The following is a 17,670-nucleotide window of genomic DNA, read 5'->3' on the forward strand; positions in this document are numbered from 1 at the left end:
CACAACCAATGAAGGGTCATACCAGCGTCTCCACCTTGTAAACCCTACTCCCCCTCTGCTGGGAGAACACCTGGAGTAACAATAGGTAAGCATGTACACACACATCTATACACACACACACACACAAGCAAACTCATAATTTCAAACATCACAAGCCCACATAAGTGTGCAGGGGTGGCACTGAGCTCTGGGCTTGTCGTGATCTTATTCCTCCTCTAGGCCCTAAACTCCTTGGAGATACCAAGAGAAGGGGTTTTCCAACAACATCCTTCAGAAATTGAAAAATATGGTTGTTGCATGGGTGTGAAACAATTGAAGGTGACAGGTCCTTTCTTATAACACAGCCACCATCCTGGGCAACCAGGGACTGAACTAGGGAGCCACTGCTGGGCTGTCCTGAGAGCCTCTGGAAGCAAAGTCACTGCAGGATGGAGACGCCCTATTCTCGGCTGGGCCACATGGTCTCTGTGGAAAAGCATCTGAATACAAGTCATTTGAGGTGAAACGGGAGAGCTGTTCGTAGGCGTGCCTGGGACCTAGGAGATGCTCACCTGTCTTAAAATCCTTCCTGGAATAAGACAGAGTATTTTTAAAAAGGAAGCATTCAGGGAATGACTAATAAATCACTAAGGTGAGGATTTCTGTACTCGTCTCCCTGGTTCTGTGGCTCGAAAAGTGGGGAGGGATGGGGCTCCTGGGCAGGCAGCTTGCCCACAGAAGGCCCATTGGGCTGGTTAATGTCCTGCCTACACAGGCTCCTGTTCTGTCACCTCCAGGCCTCGTGAACTCGGATCCAGTTCTGTGGTTCAACAGATACGTCTGGAGTCCCTGCTGTATCAGGCCCTGGGGTACAAAGATGAGCAAGTCAAGAGGAGTTGAACGTCTCACAGATTCTGGCACACTAAAACCCCACAAAAAGCTCTCACCTGCTCCAGTGTTGAGGAGCAGAGTTTGAGAGGTTGCTGAGGTATAACAGCCATAGACTGCACGTCTGCCAGGGCAGCCTTGTTTGAAACATGCTCTCCCATTATCTACATAAACCATCCAAATGTCCCTGAAATTACATCTTTGGGTCCAGATGACTCTCTTGCACATAATGAGACATGGAAGTCTCAGCTCTAACCTCTCGGAAAGCCTCCTCTGAGTGCCCAGTCCTGTCAATGGATGAGCTTCCACACGGCCTGGCCATAACCGTGCTGTTGCACTTACTGTAGCGTAATTATCTGTTCATCTGTCTCCTCCGTTAGTTTGTGAACTCCTTGAATATCAGAACTGGAGCTTATTCATCCATATATTCTCAGTGCTCTACACCAGTGTTCAACAGACATTTGCTGAATAATCTATTTCCTGATTTATTCTGAGCTGCCCATTTTAGGCAGAAGAGCAGGCACCTAGCCCGGTGTGAAATCACCAGCATTTGTCTTCCCATTTTCAAGAACTTGGACTTTGTAAAGATTCTTTGTGATTTCTGACATGTATGTCCTGTGTCTCAGTGAAATATCTATTTCATTTTATTTAATTCACTTCTGGGGAAAGGATTAGTTTTTACATGTCAGAAAACATAAATACCAACCCTTTTAAAAAGGTAGGAAAATTTACCAAACCAGGGGAACCCGTGATTTTAAAAGCCTCTCTCTGTTGCTGCCCTGGCACTTCTCAGTGCAGAGCCATTCAGTGTGACCGAGGCCTGCTGCCCGTGGCAGGGCCTGCTTCCCAAACGCCCGTGACACCGCAGCGGCTAGTGGGCAAGAGCCTGACTCTGGAGTCCGTCGTGCCTAAGCCCAAACCCTGACGTCACCCATCCCTGGCAACACCATCTTAGGCAAGTTACCTCTTCTCTGTGAGCAAGAAGGTCATGCATGCAGAGCACGCAGTGAATGCCCAGATGCTGTACATTCTCACTGAGTTATTAACAGGAGGGCCTCGTAGGCACCGCACTCAGAGCCAGTCTACACGGGATAACGGTCATGTATGCCTCGTCCTAACGTGGCCACCAAAATGGAAAGCAAGGACACATCTGAGCACAGTGCAGAGAAAACAGGCGAACCTGGCAATGAAAGGGATGGGTGGATGCTGCAGAAGAGAGAGAACGGGGAGAGTGGAGGGAGAGCTCCCTGAGGACAGGGCCTCTGTCACTCTTGCTCTCAGGCGTCCAGCACTATGCCCCGCAAGAGCAGCTGTGGAATAGTTATCTGCTGATAAAATGGATGAAGGGATGGAAAGGGCAAGCAGGCAGATTTTCTACTTCACACATATTCACTGGAGCGTTCATAAGCCCTCTGCAATGCAGTAAGAAGAGCACAGGGCACGGCTCGGGCAGACCTGGGCTCTACCTGCATTCTGTGATGTCTAGCTAAGGCTCTGGCCAAGTTACTTCACTTCCCTCAGTCTCAGTTTCTTTATCTGTAAAACTCTACTTTGCAGAATTGTTGGGAGTACTAGAGGTCATGTCTGGGCCTGGCACCTATCTGATGTTCAATAAATGGCATCCGTTACTGCAACTGTGTTATCTATAGAGTTGGCCCTCTGTATCCACATTTGCGGATTCAATCAAATATGGATTGAAAGGCCTACGACGGCTATGTCTGTACTGAACATGTACAGACTCTTTTTTCTGGTCATTATTCCCTAAACAATACAGTATAACAACTATTTACGTAGCATTTACACTGTATTAGGTATTATAAGTAATCTAGAGATGATTTAAAGTATACGGGAGGATGTGTGTAGGTTATATGAAAATACTACGCCATTTTATATAAGGGACTTGAGCATCTTAGGATTTTCGTATCTATGGGGGTTCTGGAACCCATCCCTTGTGGATACCAAGAGACGACTGTACTTCCAAGAGAAGTACCTGGAAGAAAGAACATGGGCTGAGAATCAGGAAACCTGAGCTCCAATCCTGTCACAGCTCCCTGTATGACCTGGGCAGGTCACATTGCTCCTTTGGGTCTATGTTCCGATTTATCAAAGGGCAATGGCACCTTGGGCCACACTCTACCATCCAGGGAAGATGTAGGCACCATGAGATAATAGGCATTTAGGGCATGAAATTTTCAAGTAAGATAGTAATGTTTACTGAAACTAATCATGGATTTTATTGCATAATCAGAAACAAACTAGGGCAACCAACCAGAGGCACTGTCACAAAGACTCACGATAGACCTAAAGAGAAGTAACAGATTCAGATTAAGATGCTGCACAGAGAAACTGATTTGCCAAATCAGTGTCATGCACAAAACAAAAGTGGAAGCAACAAAATTTGAGCATAGTCTCAGTCTGGCAGATCCATAAACATAAAGCACCCTTCCCAGTGTTTCCAGACATCTAACCCAGCAGACTGGTAACACTCAGCAGTAAAGTAACTCCAGTGGAAAATCTAACCCACCAGTATAGAACTGATTAGGAGTGATTTTCTAATTGGAAGAAAAAGAGAAACACATTTGATACGATCTGCTAGAGCAAATTTCTTTCTTCCTATGTAATGAAGGCCAGTGAAAAGAGCTGAAAATTAAAACTGTAGCTGAACATTAGAGGAAGAAACAGTGACAACCCTGGAAACAACCTTGTAACACTCAGCATTAAAGTAAATCCAGTGGAAAATGAGGTCCTGACGCTCTGGGACAGCCCCAGGGAGAGGGACATGGGGCTAACACAGTGTGCCAGCACATTTCAGAGCCCAGTGACTCACAGACTGGGTGGGAGTGGGAGCTGTAATTACATCCGCTGGAAGGAAGAAAACAGACTATGGCTTTCAGGATCCACAGAGCTCTTAACCAGCACACTGAGTTTCGATAAGGAAAACAACCATGATCCACTGCCACCCTGGAGGCTCGGTTCCTAGGAATACAGGTAAATACTAGGGGTTCTGGATACAAAACTTTCTGAATCATATACGAAGACAGGGACTGTCACAGAAGTCTGAGCTCTGCTTGATCATTTCTTATTCTCCACAATAAATAAGGTCCCGAAATCAAAATCCCAACACTCCCTTTCCTAATCGTCTTCCCACACTAACACGAGAAGGTCAAACCTAACCTGTGAGAGGCATGGGACGCTTGGTGTAATTCTGCAACTTGAGTATTTGTCAAGTTACTTCTGTAACTTGCTGGTGGGGCTCGGGGAGAGGTGGAGCAGGACCAGCGGAATGAGGGGCCTATTCCCCACTTTTCTCCCTGCCGGCCCTTGGCCTCACTGTCAGATCTTACTCTCTGTTACAGGCCTCTCTCAGACTTTTGCCACCACCTAAGCTACTTCAAACTACAGGTCCTTCATATTTAATGCTTTTGCTTAAAATGAAACCTTGGCTACAGAGATAAGAGTGAAGCCACACATCCCTCCCCCACAAACAGAAAACACCTTTCCTAAAATTCCCACCCACAACACAATTGCTCTCAGACAGAACCTGACCTCTCACACCCCCTCATTTCCTGATGCCTAAAAACTCTCAAGAGGTCACAGCTAATAATGAATTAGGTAATGAAATAATACAATAAGCAGGTATGTTGCTAAGCTGCCTGGAGAGAAACACCTCGCAGGACATCCCTTTGGAGATTTTGCTTAGAGTAGTAATCACAGCTCTAGAATGACCAGCTCTAAGGGAAGAGAGGGCTTGAGGTTGGAGATGGAGATTGTGAAAGGCTGACTGGAAAATATCCATGAAAAACCCAGACCTTCAATACCGCAATTAAAAAGAAACAACACAGTGACTTTTCTCAGCAGTAGGAAGAAAATGCTGGTTTAAGTCTTCTAAGATGTGAAAAGCAGTAACCAACACCACCACCGCAGCAGCTAAGTTATTGAGCAAGTCATTACTATGTGCCAGCCACTGTTCCAAGCACTGTGCATGTATTATCTCATTTAATCATCACACAAACCCTATGAGGTCCGTACTTTTCTTAGCCTTATTTTATAGTTGAAGAAACTAAGATCCTGGGGTTCAGTGATGTGCCCAAGGTCACTCTGGTTGGTGGTGGAGTCCAGATCTGAATTTGGGCAGTGCAATTCTAAAGGTTTCTTTCACTCGCCATGCTCTTGGTATCAGTCTAGAAGAAGCCTGACAGAAAGTCACTTTCAAAGGACCAAATGGTTGTGTCCAGAGCAGACTAGGACTAGCTGGAGGTCAATATGCCTGAGCCACACTCTTGAAACACTGACGGCCTCCCACCTCCTCCTGGGGATCCTTCATGATTCTGCTTTCTAGTTAAAGAAATTCATCCCATCAGGCCTATGAAGTCTCAACAAAAGGCCCAGGAGAGCGAGAGAGAGAGCAGCTGCTGAAAATGAGCTAAGGCTATTAGTGTCTGGCTTAAAAATGCATTTTGGAAGACTGGGCTGCAGAGCCCAGTGGGAGCCAGCGATGTTAAGATCTAAGCTAAGTTCTGCGGTGAGAGACCTCACACACGTGAGCAGACGTTACTGCACACACTGGGTGCTCATGAATGTCTTCTGCCATCACAGAGAAAACTCTGAACTTGGCTCTGATGCTAATTAGTGACACTAATTAGTTGTGTAATACCCTTGATGTCAGTTATCTATAAAACAGAAAGGATATCTGTACAGCCTACCTCACAAGGCTCTTGTGAGGGGAGTGGAGTAGAGGGAAATGGAGAAAACACATTTCCTGTTGTTTATTTAGTCTCTGGCCTTATTCTAGCTACTTTCCTGTTTAATGGGTACATTAGCCCAATGAGGTAGACTTTACTGTCTAATTTACATGTGAGGAAACTGAGGTTCAGACACGTCAAAATACAATTTATAAGAGACAGGGCAGCTCCTGATAATAGGGCTATTCCTAGAGTCCACTATACCACGCTTGTGACAAACGTAAGGTGCTATAAGTGTACAGGTATAGGTATCATGGACTTGCCATGGACAATGGGAGCTGCTCAACGTGCTGGGAGGCTGATGGTGATCTGCCTGAGTCCCCTACCAGGACCCCTGGTGGGGCCATCCATAAGGCCAGTGCCACATAACGCTGTGTCACTACACAAAAGAACACAGTAGTTTTTCCTGTTTGGTTTGTCTACCCACTTTTCTCCCTCACAAAAAGAGATGTTCCCAAATTGGTTTAAAGTCTCTGATACCTCTATACTCTACCTGTCTATGCTTGGCTACTCCTTGCCTAACCTGCTTTGAAAGGCAACAACCTGGGGAAAATAAACTGATGATCTCATTGTGCCTAAAAAAATGGATTTTTTTTTAACTCATTAGGCAACTGCAGAATGTAGTTTTAACTTTAAATAACTAACGTAGGTCCTTGGTCAAATTCATTAAAATCTGCCTATTATCTTGACAGGGATTATTATTATTACAAAGGGTTGGTCATCTTAGTTTAGCTTCCCCATGGGTACGGGAGGCTCAAACTCCTAAAGAGATTAAAAATAACTGCTGGATGTTGCCACCCCCAGTGCACTGGAGGCATTATCTAGAGTCAACATTATCTGGAGATGTCAGGACACAGACTAGGACCATTATAAACAGAAATGAAAAGTGACAGTACTGGGAAATGAGACGGAGGACAACTAGGCTGGGACCCCCAACCTCTCCTTCCTGAGGGTTCTTGCTACCTGGTATATTGTAGTCACTCCATTCTTGCTTTTTCTTTTTGTCAGGAAAGGAAGACTTAAAAAATCCAGAAAATTTTATTATTATGGGAAGTAGAGTTACAAAGAAAGCTTCTTACTGAGGTGGCATTTTTCTATTGCTAGTGAGAAATCCCCTTTTGTCTTATCATTGGCCTTATTAAAAAAAAATAAAAACAGGAAAGCATTCCCTTCACATAAGTAATTAAGGCTTACTAACCTTTGATTATCTAACTGATTGTTGCCTACTTAAGAAGAAAGTCAAACAATTATCTTGATGGATGCTGCTGTGAGGTATAGCAATTATGACAAAGCGCTCCTCTGAGGGCAGGGTCCTTAATGGTTTTCTACCAGAGCCATTATTGCTGAAACATTTTCAGTTCCAGTACTCCTGCCCATCTTAACTACATAGACCTAAAAATGATTACCTGATAACAAGAGGAATATAGAATCAACTGGAAAAGCAAGTTTAACCCTGAAATTAGCAAAACCCAATACAAGGTAACAATGTAATTACAAACCAAAGGAAAAAGAGCAGGGAGGCCTTGTGGTTGTACTCTGGTTATTTTAGACACCAATTTGCTGTCTAAAAGAGAGAAAAGATTTTGGACCATTTCTCTTTGTAGAACTCGGTTGTTAGGAGATGGAGGGCAGGAAGTGAAGTAAGAAGATGGAAATCGAGTGAAATTGATATATTAAGCTAATGTTTATTGTATCTAAAAAAAAAAAAAGCCAACTAGAGACTTCCAAATCTTGCCATTATGAAGTAATGGTACTGGACTAGACTAGCTCTCCCATCATAAGGAAATATTAAATCACCAAAAATATATCTAGCAGTTGCTTTCAAACTTTGGACAAAAGAAAGAGGACTGTGATCCTTGACAGAAGGAAAACAGACAAAGTGAGTCCCGTGACCTCCCTGGCATTCTACCTGGAGGCAATTTCTGGACTGCAGCACAGGGAGGGTTAGTCCAAGTGGAGCATGGCAGTCTTACTGAGCTGTGGAATTAGAGATAGGAGTCTGGAGCTGGGCAGTGGGTAGAATTTGAAGAGGAGGAAGCTGAGTTGAGAAGGAACTCTAGGAATGCATACAGGGGTCCCCTTAAGTTTTTGGCTTAATACTCAATTGCACATATGCAGGCAAGACTCCAGAGGCCTGGCAGAGAATAGTTGCTGGGGAGCTGTGAGACAAATGGAGACTCTGGAGGTTGCAGAGCACACGAAGACATGGGAATATTAACCAGCTAGAGTGGAAAGACCTTGATAAATACCCTGGGTATGCAATGAGACCACCAAAAAGCCATGTATTAGGAGCAGGGATATTTTAGACTTGCCCGAACAAAGCTTAAAAATAAGGCTCAGAAACATGTAGCTGATTTAACAGTAAATTAATAGCCTGGCAGAACAAAACTCAAAAGTCTCTAAAAGAAGACAACAAAATTCAGATGCTCAACAACATAGCATCCAGCAAACAATCAAAAGTTTCTAGATATGTGGAATAGGAAAACATGACTTATAACCAGAAAAGCAACTGATAGAAACAGACTCAGAGATGACAGAGACACTGGGTTAGCAGACAAGGAATTTAAAACATTTATTTTATAAATATGTTTAAGGATTTAAAGGAAAGGATGAACCTAACAATTGAATACATGAAGGAACCCCAGCAGAGAAATGGAAACTATAAAAAGAACTAAATGATGGGAGGTTAGTAAATAAACCTAGAGCATTGCAAAGTTCCTATATTTTATGTTAAGTAGTAAAATATTAACTCTAATCAGACTGCGATAAGGTAAAGACGTATTCTGCAATCCCCAGAGCTACCACAAAAACAAGCAAGCAAAAAGATATAGCTAAAAAAGCAATAGAAGAACCAAAGTACATGTTAAATAATTAAACTCTTTAGCTGAAATCAAAGATTGTCAGATTGGATTAAAAGAACAAGACTCAATTATACACTGTTTTCAACAGATGCACTTTAAATACAAAGACAAAAATAAACTGACAGGTAAAGGATGGAAAAAAGATAAGTAATGACAACACTAATCATGAGAAAGCTTGAATGGCTACATGAATAGATAATATACTTTGATGGAGTATTACTAGAGATTAAGAGAAGCACTTCATAATGATAAAAGGATTAGTATGCCCTGAATATATAGCAATAATAATTGTATATGTGCCTAATAGTAGAGCTTCAAAATACACCAAGGAATGACAGAACTAAAGGAGAAAGACAATCAACAATCATAGTTGGAGATTTCTAACGTTCTCTCTTAGTAGTTAATAAGATAACTAGACAGAAAAAAATCAGTAAGCATACAAAAGATCTAAATAACATGAACAGCTGCAGTCACTTAATTGACATTTATACGAATTACACCCAACAACTGTGGATTAGACTTTTTTCAAGAGCACAAATAATGTTCATTTAGACAGACTGTATGCTTGCCCATAAACAAGTCTCAATGACTTTCCAAAGATTTATATCTCACAGGGTATGCTGACCACAACAGAATTAAATTAGAAATCCATAATAATAAGATATCTAGAGAAGCCTCAAATATTTGGAAAGTAAAATAATACACTTCTAAATAATAAGTGAAAGAAGAAATCACAAGGTAAATTAGAAAATATTTCAAGGTGAATGATAATGAAAATACAATATTATCAAACTTTGTGGGATGCAGCTAAAGTAGTGCTTAGAAATTTATATTTTACATTTTTATATTAGGTAAGAAGAAAGGCTTAACATTAATGAACTAAGTTTCTAACTTAAGAAGCTAGAAAAAGATAAGCAAACCTTAAGTAGAAGGAAGACAACTAAACAGACATTGAGAACTGACAAGTATAATATTGGATACGAAAAATTCACTGGATGACCTTGACAGCAGATTTGATATTGCAGAAGAAAAGATCAGTGAATTTGAAGACAGGACGATAGAAACTATTCAAATTGCCGCACAGAGAGAAAATAAGGTAAAAATAATGAGAAAAGCCTCAATGACCCATGGAACAACTTTAAACTGTCTAATATACATGTAATTAGAGGCCCAGAAGGAGAGAGATTGGGGCAAAAATATTTTAAGAAATAACGGCCAAAAGTTTTCCAAATTTGATGAAAATCATAAACATACAGACCAAGAAGCTTAATGAACACCCCCAAAAATAAACACAAAGAAAGCTACACCTAGGTATATCACTGCTGAAAACCAAAGATAGAAAGAAAAACTTGAAAGCAGCCAAAAGGGAAAAAAGACACATTATATACAAAGTGTTACAGGTTGGCTTCCCTGGAAGAAAGACTCTGAGGTGGACATCTGCCTGCCAGAAGTTATTGGTGGGTGTTTGGAATGGAAGCCTATGGGGAAGTAAAGGAAGCAGAACTGGGCAGAGGGAGAAGTTAAACTGTGATGCAATCACAACAAAGGCCCCAGGTGATCCCAAGGAAAGCTCGGGAGCTAAGATGGCCTTGAAGAATTGTCCTGCATTAAGATAAGGTGTTCTGGCCTTTATAATCCTTCAGTGACTAGTCATTAGATGCAGGCTGCTCTCAGAAAGAGGCTGTCACTGTTGGCAAGATAGATCTCTTTAGCCGAGGACAATTCCTGGAGCAGGATGAGCTGAAAGCGATCAGTTGCTATAACTCCCAGCAGCTGAGGGGATGAGTGCTTCTCATTCTCCTGAAAGATGGGAGAAGTGGGCACCACAGCATCCATAACATAGGAAAACAATGATAAGAATTACGTTTGATGACTTATTAGAAACAATGCAAACCTAAGGCAGTGGAGTAGCATTTTTAACGAGCTGAAAGAAAAAATACATACTGTAATCATCATGGATATTTTATAAGTGTGACGATCAATAAGAGCCTCTCAAGGGGGAAAATCCTTACAGATACCTTTGTGGAATGAACTTGAATTTTCGACTCAGAAGGCCCCAGGTCCTGCAGTGCCTGTCTAGGAACACTGTGCCTGATAAAACTATGCCAGGCATTTACTCAAAAGCACACAGGCCTCTACGTGCTCTTCTCAGCAAGTTTCACGGCTGCCACTGCAGGCCTTACCCAATATTTCTGACATGGTAATGTAAATTGTAAGGAATCGATATACTGGGTACATATAAAACTTTTTTTCCTTGGAATCAAGGTGAATGTGTGGGACAAAAATTAAGGCAATGCAAATGTGGGTTTTCACAGTAATGATTTAAATTTCCAGTGTCAACAAACTGTCCTGTTTTAGACAGTGAAGATTAAAAAAAGTTTTCATTTGGGCCGGCCCCGTGGCTTAGCGGTTAAGTGCACACGCTCCGCTACTGGCGGCCTGGGTTCAGATCCTGGGTGTGCACTGATGCACCGCTTCTCCGGCCATGCTGAGGCCGCGTCCCACATACGGCAACGAGAAAGATGTGCAACTATGACATACAACTATCTACTGGGGCTTTGGGGAAAAAAAAAGGAGGAGGATTGGCAATAGATGTTAGCTCAGAGCTGGTCTTCCTCAGCAAAAAGAGGAGGATTAGCATGGATGTTAGCTCAGGGCTGATCTTCCTCACACACACACACACACACACACACACACACACACACACACACACAAAGTTTTCATTCAAGATTCCTCCTCCCTAAATGCTTTTAAGCTATTATTGAACTCAGGTATATTTTCTTTTTTTTCCTGATGCCCTCGATCATTTATTTTTGTCTTTTTCTGTTGTGTGCATACTGAAAGTTGCCTCAAAGCAGCTGAGGAGCCAGTGGGGGTATAACACATTTAAAAACAACAACCAATAACAAGTTAGCAAGTCAGGCCAGACACCAGAAACAGTAACAGAAGGTTGTGTACACCAAGTGCCAAATGCAATATGGGCAGTGATGGCTACAAGAATCCAGAGGAAGAGGTGACCAGTTCACAGACATTTAAAAAGACTCACGATTATGAACTGCAAGCGGGGCCCCGATATTTCCCTAGTCTAGTCACTCTGCCACTACTAGCTGTTTATTCCATACCTTCACCTGTCTCTTCAAACCTCCAACATTTCTCACCTCCTCCATAGTCTCAATTGATTCTACTTACTTCTGTTTTCTCAGTGAACAAGAAAACTGGAAGGAAGAGAACCTCCAAAAGTGCTCACTACCATACCTACCAAGCTACGTGCCAAGGCACAGTGGCCTCCTCATTGTTCCTGGGACATGCCAGGCATTCTCCTGCTTTAAGACTTCTGCATTTGCTGTTCCCTCTGCCAGGAATGCTCTTTTCTCTCATGCTGACATGGACTGTACCTTCACTTTTTTTCAGATAGAAAATGTTACCTATCGACTTTCCATGACCCCTCCGCATAAAACAGCAATCTCCCTTTTTATCTCCCTCATCATGCTTTTTCTCCGTAGCCTTATCAAAATCTGATGTGCCATCTTTATTTGTTTAATATCTACCCCTGCCACCAGCATGTGAGCTCTGTGAAGGTAGAGTCTCAGCTGTGTTCCCTGCAGGATCCCTTGCACTTAGACCCATGCCTGGTGCAGAGTAGGTGCCCAAGAAATATTTTTTGAATGAGTGAAGCAGAATTTGAACTGGAGGCTAAAAACGCAGCATCACTTACAAGGGGAGGGAAGGAAGGACATAGCAGATTATCGAAAGGAGGAGAAGAGCAAAGATATGGTCATGGGATTGGTTATGTTTAGGAAACAGTGAGAAATTTCCTTTGGTTAAAGAAGAAGGAAAGGAAGAGAAGATGATGATAAAATGTGGGTTGGTGATGCATCAAAAGCCTAGACTGTCAATCTAAACCTATTCAGACTTAACTCTGTTAGTGACAGGGAGTAACTGAAGTTTTCTAAGCACTAGAAGAGGGGGAGGAGGATGGACTGGAGCCCCAGAAGAGAGAGGCAGTGGGGTCAATAAGGAGACTTTTGGAAGCAGAGGTACATTCTGACTGGGGAACGACACCACCATTGAAGTAAACGGGAAGAGCAGAGAAGGAGATGGTTGGCATGTGGAAGAAGGCTTCTCAGAGCTAAAAGTGAAACGCAGAGAGGTCATTGGAATTAGACCATTTCTTCCTTCCAAAGATTGCAAAGAAATTTCTGTATAACTTCATTTTCTCTTATATGTTGCTGTAAAGTTGCCAGAGAGAGATGTGAACTGCCCCAGTTGGTACCATAAAAAGCTAGCCTTAACTGACTCAGACAATAAATAAAGTTAAGTGACTTAACCATGTAGAGCGGGGTCTCTCCTTTAAGGATACGGTATATCTGGAATAATACCTACCATTAGTAGATAGTTCACTACAAAACCAGGAGGCGAAAACTTATTCATGTCCTAATAGAAGAACCAATGTAAATCCCAACTAGAATGCCCCCAGGATATGTGTAGAAACAACAAACAAAAAGTCCCAAGGCAGTGACTTCTATCAGACAGAACAGACTGCACTGAGCACCAGCCCACACCACATCTTCTCTTCCTTTCCTTCTGCATTAACCAAAGAAGATTTCTCACTGTTTCCTGAACATACTCAATCCCATGTCTGATACTATATGAAAGGAGTGTGAGCTTTCAGGGGACACATTAACTGATTTGGGACAGTGGTCCAGACAGAAGGCTATACTCTGCAGTAGCAGTAGATCAGCCACTCAAAAACATCACATACATTAGAACAGCTCAAACTCTGCAAAGCTCTGCTGTTTGGATTCTATGACCTTTACAGATAAGTGATAATTCAGCACAGTGAAATTAAAAATGGCCTACTGACTTGTTTTAATGCAAAATAACAGGTTGTTAGTTGCTTTGACACACATGCGGAAGACAAAAACAAATCCCTACCATGTCTTGTAGGAAGTGCCTAAAAGCTTCATCAGGAAACACTGTTGCAGGGGGAAAGCCCATTTGTAACTCGATCAATACTCTAAACTGAAGTAGGATCCAAAATTCCAAGGAAATGGTAGACACGATGGCATTACTTGTTTTGATAGGGGAGTTCACTTTCATATACTGAGAGAGTACAAAATGGCATAAACAACCACCACTGGCTCTGACATGATCTCACATACAGCCTCACAGTGAGATATTCATATGATCTGACTCTACTCACAGGAAACAATCATGTCAGCTGTTCATGAAGGAGTATTATATTAAGAAACAGAAAAATCACACCCCCTAACTCTCAATTGCCATAGTATGGTGACTAATTAAATAATGCTACCTAGGTCTCTGATGATGAGCTGCAGGGCTCTGTCCTTGGTTTGGTTCTATACAAATATCTTATCAATGACTTAGATAAAGATAAAAGAGGCCAACGCATGGGATGACAAAACATGATTCCCAAAGGTTATAAACTGAAACAAAATATGAGAAAAGCCCTGCACTTGGCTCTAGAAACCAACACTATTTACATAAGATGGGATCAATAGCATGTGTGAACAGAATCAAGAGTTTGCTATCAACATGTTCATTGAATCGACTATGCAAAATGGCTGCTAAAAAAGTTAATGTACTTTTGGTTCCATTAACAGAAACAGAACCCAGAATAAGGAAAGTGATGATCCATTCTGCTCTAAATTTGACCTCCCCTGAAGCACAATTGTGGTAGTTGAAGAGCTGTGGTATGATAGGGTGGAGGTGAATGAGGAAAGGAACTGTGGGCACTGTTACCTAAGGACAAACAGCAAATGAAGAAATAACTATTCAAAAAAAATCTATGCAAATTCATTAAGAAAGGTGAGCCTGTGGTACCTGAACCAAGATTGCTCCCTTCCCCACCCTCCCAGCTTGGTGAGGTAGAGCCTCCACTCCAGACTGCTGTGGCCGAGAACACCAGGCTCCCTCTCCTCCAGGCTCCCAGCTGGAGGGTTTTCTTCCCAGTAGAAGCAGGACTTCAGCATTTTTCATTCTGCCTTCAGCTACATGTTGCTGAGGCTATGTCCTAGGCAAGTGCTGTCAAGAAGTGGAGGGAGCTCTTTTCTTCCACACACATGCTGCTTGTGGAATGGAGGTTCTACCTTGGATGCTGTGCACTGAAAAATACTGGGTCTCTGATCACCCTTACACTGGCTTTTGAGGCAGTGGCTCCACAACAGGAAAGGCAAGCCAAGAGGACCTCAGGTACTCGCCCTGCTCCCCTTTCAAGTCCTAGAGTGGGGGTGTCATTCAGAGAGAAGCTTGCCATTGTCCCTACCCCTGCAACAGAGCCCAGGTTCAGAGATTTTTCCTTGGGGGAGAAGCAGGCAGTAAAACAGACAGCTCCTAATCTCTTCCCAAAAGAAATGACTTCATTTGCAAATGAGTCTGGAGAAGCTCAAACCTAAGTGTGCTCTTAAGAACAGTGGAGGTGCGGCCGGCCCCGTGGCATAGCGGTTAAGTACACGCACTCAGCTGCTGGGGGTCCGGGTTTGGATCCCCGGTGCACACTGATGCACTGCTTGTCAGGCCATGCTCTGGCGGCGTCCCATATAAATTGGAGGAAGATGGGCACAGATGTTAGCTCAGGGCCAGTCTTCCTCAGCAAAAAGAGGAGGATTGGCATGGATGTTAGCTCATGGCTGATCTTCCTCATGGGAAAAAAAAAAAAAAACAACAGTGGAGGTTGTGGTAAAAGGCAACTGGGAGGAGATTCATGGATTTAATGAAGATACAACCTCGACTGCAGGCTAGCTACTTTGCAGAAGAGAACTGAGGAAAACAAAGGCTGGGAGGAGCCCTGGTGAGGAGGTCAAAGCAAATATTGAAAACAGACCCCAGAAAGTATTCCTTCAAAGAAGTCACAATTTGACTGGATTAGTTTGTAGAGGAATTTATGCCCCAGGGCATTGCTGAACACAACAGAGCACTCACTGGGAGTTTAACAGCTGGATGTGATCAAGGAAAAGGGGAAAGAGAGCCCTACCAATACCACTGCCATCCCAGGGTGACTATGGGCATATCCAAGGCTGTGCCTCTCTGAGGAGCAATATCAGAGGTTTAACACTGTGTGTGTTTGGGGGAGGGGAGGGAAAACTTCACTAAAATAACCCAGCAGTCACTAAAAAATAAACAAGCAAATAACAAGCCCCAGGAATGTGGGATCAATACCCAGAGTTTCTACAATATATTACCTAAAATGTCCAGTTTCTAACCAAAAATTACAAGGCATGCAAAGAAACAGCAAAGTATGACCATACACTGGAACAAAGCCAGCAACACAAACTGCTTGTGAGAGTAGCCAGATGTCAGATTTAACAGAAAAAGACTTCAAAGTAGTCATTATAAATGTACTTGAAAAACTAAAGGGAAGATAATTTTAAAAGTAAAGTATGATGGCAATGTTGCACCAAATAGAGAAAATCAATAAAGAGATAAAAATGATAAAAAAGGATCAAATGGAAATTCTGGAGTTGAAAAGTATAAGAACTGAATAAAAAATTCACTAGAGGGTCCCAACAGTAGATTTGAACTGGCAGAAGAAAGAATTGGTGAAGTTGAAGATGGAGCATAGACAGTATGCAAACTGAAGAACAGGGAGAAAAGAGAATGAAGAAAAATGAATAGTCTTAGAGAAATGCAGGATACAACCAGCAAATTACAACAAATGCATAATGGGAGTACAAAAATGCAGGGAGAGAGAGAGAAGAAGAAACAATATTTGAAGAAATTATGGCTGAAAATGTCCCAAATTTATTGAAAAATAATAACCTACACAACTAAGAAGCTCAACAAACTCCAAGCAGGATAAGTGTAAAGAGATCCATAAACACATCATAGTGAAAATGCTGAAACTCAAAGACAAGGAGACAGTCTTGAAAGCAGCGAGAGAAAAATGGCTAGTCACTGACAAGGGGACCCCAGTAAGATTAAGAGCTGACTTCTCAGCAGAAACAACAGAGGCCAGAAGGCAGTGGGATAACATATTCGAAGTGTTCAAAGAAAAAATTGTCAGCCAATAATCTTATATCCAGTAAAGCTATCTTTTGAAAATGAGGATAAAATAAAAACTTTCCCAAATAAACAAAAACTGAGAGAAGTTACCAGCACCTTACAAGAAATACTAATGGAATTTATCAGTCACTGTTCACAGAGTCACTAATGAAAAGCAAGTGATTCTAGAAGGTAATTCAAACCCACACATACAAAACAGAGAGAACTGGTAAAGGTAATTATGTAATTATAACATACAGTATAGATGCATATATTTTTTCCCTTCTTCTCACAACTGATTTAAAAAAGCAATTGTATAAAATAATATGTATATAATGCAATGTTGGCCATACGACATAGAAGTGTAATATTTGCACAAAGGAGGTGGGTGGGGGCAAAGCTTTACTGGGCTAAGGAAATGACTACAGATGGTAAAGTAATAATTATAACAATGTATTTCTGGGTTTGTAACATTAATAGATGTACTATGTATAACAATACCATAAAAAGGAGGAAAAGGGAATAGAGCTATATAGGACATTTCTGCACATAACTGGAATTAAGCTAGTTTAAATGAGGAGGTGATCTGGAAAAGTTAAGATGCATATGGTAAACCCTAGAGTACCAGTAAAAAAAAACCCTCAAAAAAACTAGTGAAAAAATCTTCAGAGACCTCACCAAAGAATACAAATGGTGAATAAGCATATGAAAAAATACTGAACATCATATGTCATTAGGGAATTGCAAATTCAAACAAGACACTGCTACACACCTATTAGAATGGCTAAAATCCAAAACACTGACAACATCAAATGCTCACAAGGATGTAGAAAAACAGGAACTCTCATCCATTGCTGGTGGGAATGCAAAATAGTACAGCCATTTCGGAAGACAGTTTGGCAGTTTCTCACGAAACTAAATGTACTCTTACCATACGATCCAGCAGTCATGCTCCTTGGTATTTACGCAAATGAGCTGAAAACATGTCCATACAAAAACCTCCAAACAAATGTTTATAGCAGCTTTACTGAAAACTGCTAAAATTTGGAAGCAACTAAGATGTCCTTTAGGTGAATGGATAAACAAACTGTAGTACATCCAGACAATAAAATATTATTCAGCATTAAAAAGGAATGAGCTATCAAGCCACAAGGAGACACGGAAGAACCTTAAATGCATATTACTAAATGAAAAAAGCC

General features: G+C 41.8%; 1 protein-coding gene across 1 annotated transcript in view; it reads right to left on the reverse strand.

The window, feature by feature from the left end:
* VPS8 (VPS8 subunit of CORVET complex) overlaps positions 1-17,670 on the reverse strand; it is a 257,252-nt gene that overhangs the window by 8,203 nt on the left and 231,379 nt on the right. The gene's annotated exons all lie outside the window — the stretch shown is intronic.

This window comes from Diceros bicornis, chromosome 15, assembly GCF_020826845.1.
Source record: "Diceros bicornis minor isolate mBicDic1 chromosome 15, mDicBic1.mat.cur, whole genome shotgun sequence".
Lineage (NCBI taxonomy): Eukaryota > Metazoa > Chordata > Mammalia > Perissodactyla > Rhinocerotidae > Diceros > Diceros bicornis.